This window comes from Marmota flaviventris, chromosome 4 (genome assembly GCF_047511675.1).
Source record: "Marmota flaviventris isolate mMarFla1 chromosome 4, mMarFla1.hap1, whole genome shotgun sequence".
NCBI lineage: Eukaryota > Metazoa > Chordata > Mammalia > Rodentia > Sciuridae > Marmota > Marmota flaviventris.
Genome location: NC_092501.1, coordinates 40,138,399 through 40,144,398, shown reverse-complemented (window position 1 = coordinate 40,144,398; position 6,000 = coordinate 40,138,399). Strand labels below are relative to the sequence as shown.

The following is a 6,000-nucleotide window of genomic DNA, read 5'->3' as shown; positions in this document are numbered from 1 at the left end:
AGGTTTGACTAAGGTCAAGGAGCAAGTAAGTGTTAGTCCAGGGGTTCGTCCTGGGATCACGCAGACTTGGCATCACTGGTTGGGCAGAACAACAACCTGTCAGGGGGCAGAGAAGCAAGGTCAACAGAGAGGGGTGGTTCTCGGAGTTGGGGCGGAGCCTGGAGAGAGGGCGGGGGCGAAGTGGGCCGAGCTGGAGTCAGGAGGAGGGGGCGGACCTAAAGGCGGGGCCTTGCCGCGTGAGTCTCGCGCCTGCGCACGGGCGTCCCTGGGAGGGCCTGCGCGCGCGCCTTGAGCGGGCCCTGGAGGGCGGAGTCCAGGCAGGCGCCGGCCAAGGGAGGGGGCGCGGTGGCTCTGGAGTCCGGCGCTCCCTGAGGCCGTGGACGCGATGCTGGCTGTGTCCTGTCGTGTTCCCGGGCCGACCGGAATGTGACGGCGGCCCCTCGACTAGCCTTCGGTCTTGGGGCCCGCAGGTCGCTGGGCGACCCGCAACCGGGCCACGGCCGAGAGGAGGCTGTGCGACCTCCGCACGGTGAGAGCTGGGGTCAGGGCCGGAGCGGGTGCTGGCGCCGGGGTCGCGGCGAGTGCCCCGGGTAGCCCGTAATGGGGGCGCGGTCCAGGGCGGGGCGGAGGCTTGGGCGTCGGGGGAGAAGCAGAGGCCCTAGAGAGGCAGCCTTCCAAGGCGGCCCAGCGAGCGCCCTTCGAGCCGCCTGAGGTGGGCGGGTGTGGAGCCAGGAGGCCGGACCCCCTTGCCCCTCGGGCTGTGACAGGCGCAGGGGGTCGGGGGCCGTGGGCCACTGGCACTGGCCACAGCGGCGGCCCTCTTTTGCTCAGGGGAAATCTGGGCGAGGCTGAGATGCCCAGTGATTTCAGAGCCGGGATGCTCGTGAGGGTTGATAGGGAAAAGTACCGAGGTGCTCTGAATGAGTGGATTTTTTTTTTTTAAATTACTGGGCCAAAACAAAGACCCCCCTAAAAATACATCCTGAATAAAACTTTGGTGGATCACACCGTTGCTGTGAGTTCAGATGCTGTTGCTTTCTCTTCTTTAGACGTCTGCTATTTTTATCCATTTGTATAATGCACCGTGTTTCTTGATACAGTAAGAGGAGGAATTACTCCGTTGATGTGGTCGTTTGTGGCTAAGCTTAAGTTTGAATTTCAATAATTGCAAATTCATCTTTGTAGGCTATCCAGCCAATTAGACTTGCTGTTCCTAACTAGGCCTTAGCAGTGTGGAAATTACTGATGCACGGACTTTTTGTAGTCTGAGATTGATATGTAGGTTTTCACTCTTAAAGGAGAGAGAACATGAACTTTAGCCTTTTCAAAGTAGCTGTTTTCTCCTGAACATCAAACTATTATGGAACCTATTCATTTGGCCAGAGGTGTTTTAAAACATCATTTTCAAAAGAGACTTTAATTTAAGGAGACTTTAGTTTACCGAAATCTAAGATACTCTCCTTCTGCAAAAGATAGATAGGTACAAAACATATCTTATAGGCTGTAATCAGACTTATAGTCTGTAATATATGATAAGTATATAAACATTGCTAAATGTTTTGCTCGAAGTCAGTTTTTTTCAGACTTTATTGTTTGCTTTGCTATTTTCTGATTTGGTTGTTTTCTTTAGTGTTCTCAGCGACATTGACCTCAAATAATCTTTGGGTTAAAAATACAACTTTCTTCAACTTTTTAGCCACAATTAATAATGTCTTATTTCAGTGTTATATTACTATCCCATAGTAATATAATGCTAGAAGCCATCTTGAGAGCAGGAATTCATTAATTTTTTATTCTACCTTTCTACAGGTAGAATTTTTTTCTTGTTGCCTTAACTCAATGCTTTTTATTTTATGGAGAAAGATGAGGACTTTGATTTCGGGTTTAGAAGCCCATTGATGACATTTCATAATCCATTTGAATAAATTGAGGCTTTCATAATTTCTGGTGTTTGTCTACATTTTAGTTTCTCTTCTACCATGATGCCTGCCCTTTCCATTTAAGACTATTTGTAGCTCTCAAAAGATGACATCTTCCTTTGTGGTTTTACACTGTTCCCTCTGTTGAAAATTTTTCTCTTCCTAGTAAACAACTTGCCATTCACAACCTTACTAAAATAACACCTGAGTCTTCTCTGGAAGTCTTATCCCTTTTGTCTTCTCTGATCCAATAAGATACAATACATTATGCAGATAGCATTTGCCAATTGGTAGTTAATGATTTGTTTATATGTCTCTCTTAACCAGGCTTTTGAGTTTCTTTTTAAGTTTGCAACTTAAGCACATAATGTTTTGTGGCACAGGTATCAAAACTATTAGCTGTATGTGTTCTGGAGGAATGGCTTCAGGCTTAAATACAGCTTTAAAATAGGCAGAATATGTTAGACTGTATTTTTCAGTATCAGAAAATTTAGAAAAGATGAATGTACAAGGTGCTTTTAAAAACCCAAGAACAAAGTGAAAATCATTGCTGATTAGGAATGAAATCCTAGTTCTGACAGATAAAAACAGTCCATTTTATGATGCAGGAATAAGAAGGGCATGACCAATAAGGATTGTTGCTTTACTAGTCCTAGAACTTTATTTTGAGTGCAGTAGTTTGCTTAGGGGTCACATGGGTAGACAGGGCCAGAGCTCAGATGACTGTCCAAGTGTTTTGATCATCTTTGTATTTCACCTTTGCCTCTAGTCTCCTAATTCTAAACTTTAGTAATTGTTTTACCATCTGAGTAACGGTAATGAGAGACTTTGGTGTGTTTGGGAAAGGGGTCCGTTACTTTAACAGGTATTGAACTTGAAAGAATTTACAGATTATTTGGTTCGATTTGAAAATTTTACTATTAAATAATTAAAGCTTGAAAAGACAGGTAACATGCCTGAGATTGCATAGTGTCATCTCTGTCTCACATCTTCTGACCTCATGTTTGTATATTTTCCACTGCTTCATGGTGGAGGTATAGAAAAATGAGGAAGTCAACAAATTTTCACAGAGTGCAAATCTGCGTCATTTTCTTCTTAAATTCTTAGCTGCCACTCTTAGGGCTTTAGAGCCCTGAAATGGTTGAGAAACATAATAATTCATCTGGGAACATAAGGGAAACTGAACCTTCACCATTCTGTTTGGCCAGATAGTTTTAATTTTGGTGTTTGAGGTCCTCTCTCCAGATGCTTTGTAATAAGTGGCCTCTGATCACCAGATGGAGATCCCCAGTTAAATTTTGATGGTAAAAGAGATTTTAATATAATGAGGTTACAGTTGGCTAATAGCATGGCTAAAATTGCATGTATGGTTTGTCTTTATGTGAGAAGAGCTAATCCATTTACTCCTGTGTGATAGGTTTTTAGGGTAAAAAATTGTTTATTGTTGTTTCATGCCTCTGAAAAGTCAGTTTTGAAGTGTGTATTTAGTTTGATGGGCCTGATCAATTCCAATAGGCTTTTTATTGGAACAACATAATGTTAAAGAATTTTTTAAAAAATCAGAATAAGCTTTTAATTTTTGGTCATACCTATTTGGTTTTATACTGTAATCAAATCATAAATATAATGTTTAACACTTTCATACTTATTTTCTTTTTGCTATAGTTTTTATACCTTTAGATTATTATATAATGTTACAGTGAGTTGAATTACTTATTTTTTAGTAGCTCGACATCTAGGTTGCTTATTTTGTAAGTGCATTTAATATAGTTCATCATTTTACTTCTTTCCTTTAGGTTAAAGGCCAAGGAGAGGGATTTCAAGGTCAGATGGTTTGAAGGTTTTATCAATTTCAAAAAAGATGCCAGATTTACTGTAGATAGGTATTGCTATACACTGCCTCTAGCAGAATTTAGCTGACCAATTCTATCATACATTTTTATAATCTTTTGTTTTTAAAAATGGGTATTAAAGTACTTGCCGTCTAACATCACAGGCCATAGTAGAAAAGCAAATGCAGTGTTTTTCTAGTTCTGTTTTCTCCTTTCTATGAATTGTTTGTCTTTCAGTTATAAATTTACTGAAATCCTATCATCATTTTCAGTAGCACTGACACCATAAGTATTTAATCTTTTGAAAAGTGTTTCTGATCTGCTTTATTTTTGTTATTTTTAGTATTGAAGAGTTTGTAGTATTTTTTAGTATTACTAGAATTACTGACTTTTTAAAAAAGTTTTGTGATTTTTGTGTTTTAATTGTGAAGTCTTAGAATGAAATTATTCTGCTACCTGATGCATACTTTTATTAAGTTTCTAGAGTTTGTTTTGTTATATGGGTATGTATTTAGTAGATTACGTATGCAATTGGGATTGAAATTTTATTCATGTGGATTTTACATTATAGAAAACCACATTCTTATTAATTTTCATTTTTTTCTTCCTGAGTTTGAACAGGGAGACAAAGTAAAAGAACCTAGTTTTTTTTTTTTTTAAATACATGAATATTTTCTTTCTTTCTTTTTTTTTTTTGGATTCTTGCTTTTTAAAAATAAATTATCATGAAAACAATATATTGGTTAATTGAAGGTTTTGTTGATTCAGGATTAATTGGAACGTTGTTTCTAACTGGGCTCTTATTGTTAATTATTCTGAAATACATGGAAGCTAAACTTTGGTTATCTGCTGTCTTTGGGAAGTGATGCATTCTAGATAGATGAGATAGTCCAGGACATTAGTTAGAAGATATACTGTGCAAGGATTTGGCATGCAGTTTCTTACTTAGTCCTCATAGCAACTCTAAAAGATAGGTCTTTTAGTATTCTCCTTTTGTGCAGGAGAAAACTTATAGATGAAGAGTGATCTGTTAAAGGTAACATGGCTAGGAAGGAGTGGACAGCCAGTTTGCTTTCACTAGGCACTGTTTTTTTTTTTTTTATATGTGTACATATTTAGTAGATTTAAAGATGAATTATTTGCTGTGCTAAGAATTTGGACTTGGGCATTTGAAAGATACTAGATGTTTCAAAGCAAGGAGATGATATGACATGTTATTTCTTTTTGAGAGATGACTGATGTGACACTGCTCTCAGCCATTCAATTTGGGAGGGACTCCTGTCCCATATCTTCATTCTGAATGGGGGATGCAAGACATGGTATTTTTAGCTAAGGAATACTGAGTATCTCAGGGACCACAATCTCTTTTGGTGTCTGGTATTGAAAAGCCCAGGTGATAACTCATATTTTAGCAGATATGTTTTTTATTCCTCACCATTCAACCTTTCTTTAAAGTGGAAATATAAATATGTCTACACACACACACACACACACACTCTTTGAATTCTCCCACCTCCCCTTCCCTCCACACTAATATAGCAAAATCTTTTTTTTTTTTGATGACTAGGCCACTGGTATATACACCAGGGACAACAAAGAGAGGCAGACACCAGAAGGTTCTCTAAGTTGTTGTTATCATGTTAATGATATTTGGTTGCAGCCTGAGTGCTTTGGGGAAATTTGAGAGCTTTCTCTGACCATTATGTCTTGGCAGCCAGTTTTAGGATTGGGAGTTACAATTTTCTCAGAAGACCATAGCTTAGCAAAGCAGGAACTATTCATAACAGCTATTAAGTGTGTAGAATGAGCTTAATGTTGTTTTGGTCAGAGTTGGTAGGCACGTTTACAGGAAACGTCTAAATGATGTTTCTTTTCAAGGAAAGCAGGGATGACCATCTTCTCCCTCTCCTCTCTGTAGTTTTTCCCCATAGTAGGGATGTGTCAACCCTTGTTTATTATTGGCACTAGCTGGGGTTGTAGATCTGGCTATTATTGGACAATTCTTGTAGTCATTGTTTCTCTAAGGGCTGGAGAACTTTACACTGAAAATTCCTTCAATCCATACTTTTATACTAGATCCTGACTGGATTTTCCTTTCTTCATTCATCCTTCCATTCCAGATGGATGAGCATTTGTTAGGAATAGTACAGTGAACAAATTATCTGCTTTTGTTGAGCTTACTTTCTAATTAATGATACATAAAATAAATAAATACATATGTGGTGTCTCAGATTTTATAGTTCATGGAG

General features: G+C 39.2%; 1 protein-coding gene across 3 annotated transcripts in view; it reads left to right on the top strand.

The window, feature by feature from the left end:
- The first annotated feature begins 306 nt into the window (after positions 1–306).
- Positions 307–6,000, top strand: part of Ccser2 (coiled-coil serine rich protein 2) — a 149,567-nt gene continuing 143,873 nt past the window's right edge. For all 3 annotated transcript variants that reach the window (XM_027939967.2, XM_027939968.2, XM_071611123.1), the window contains exon 1: positions 307–529. The gene's annotated coding sequence lies outside the window, so the exon portion shown is untranslated. The remainder of the gene's footprint in view (positions 530–6,000) is intronic.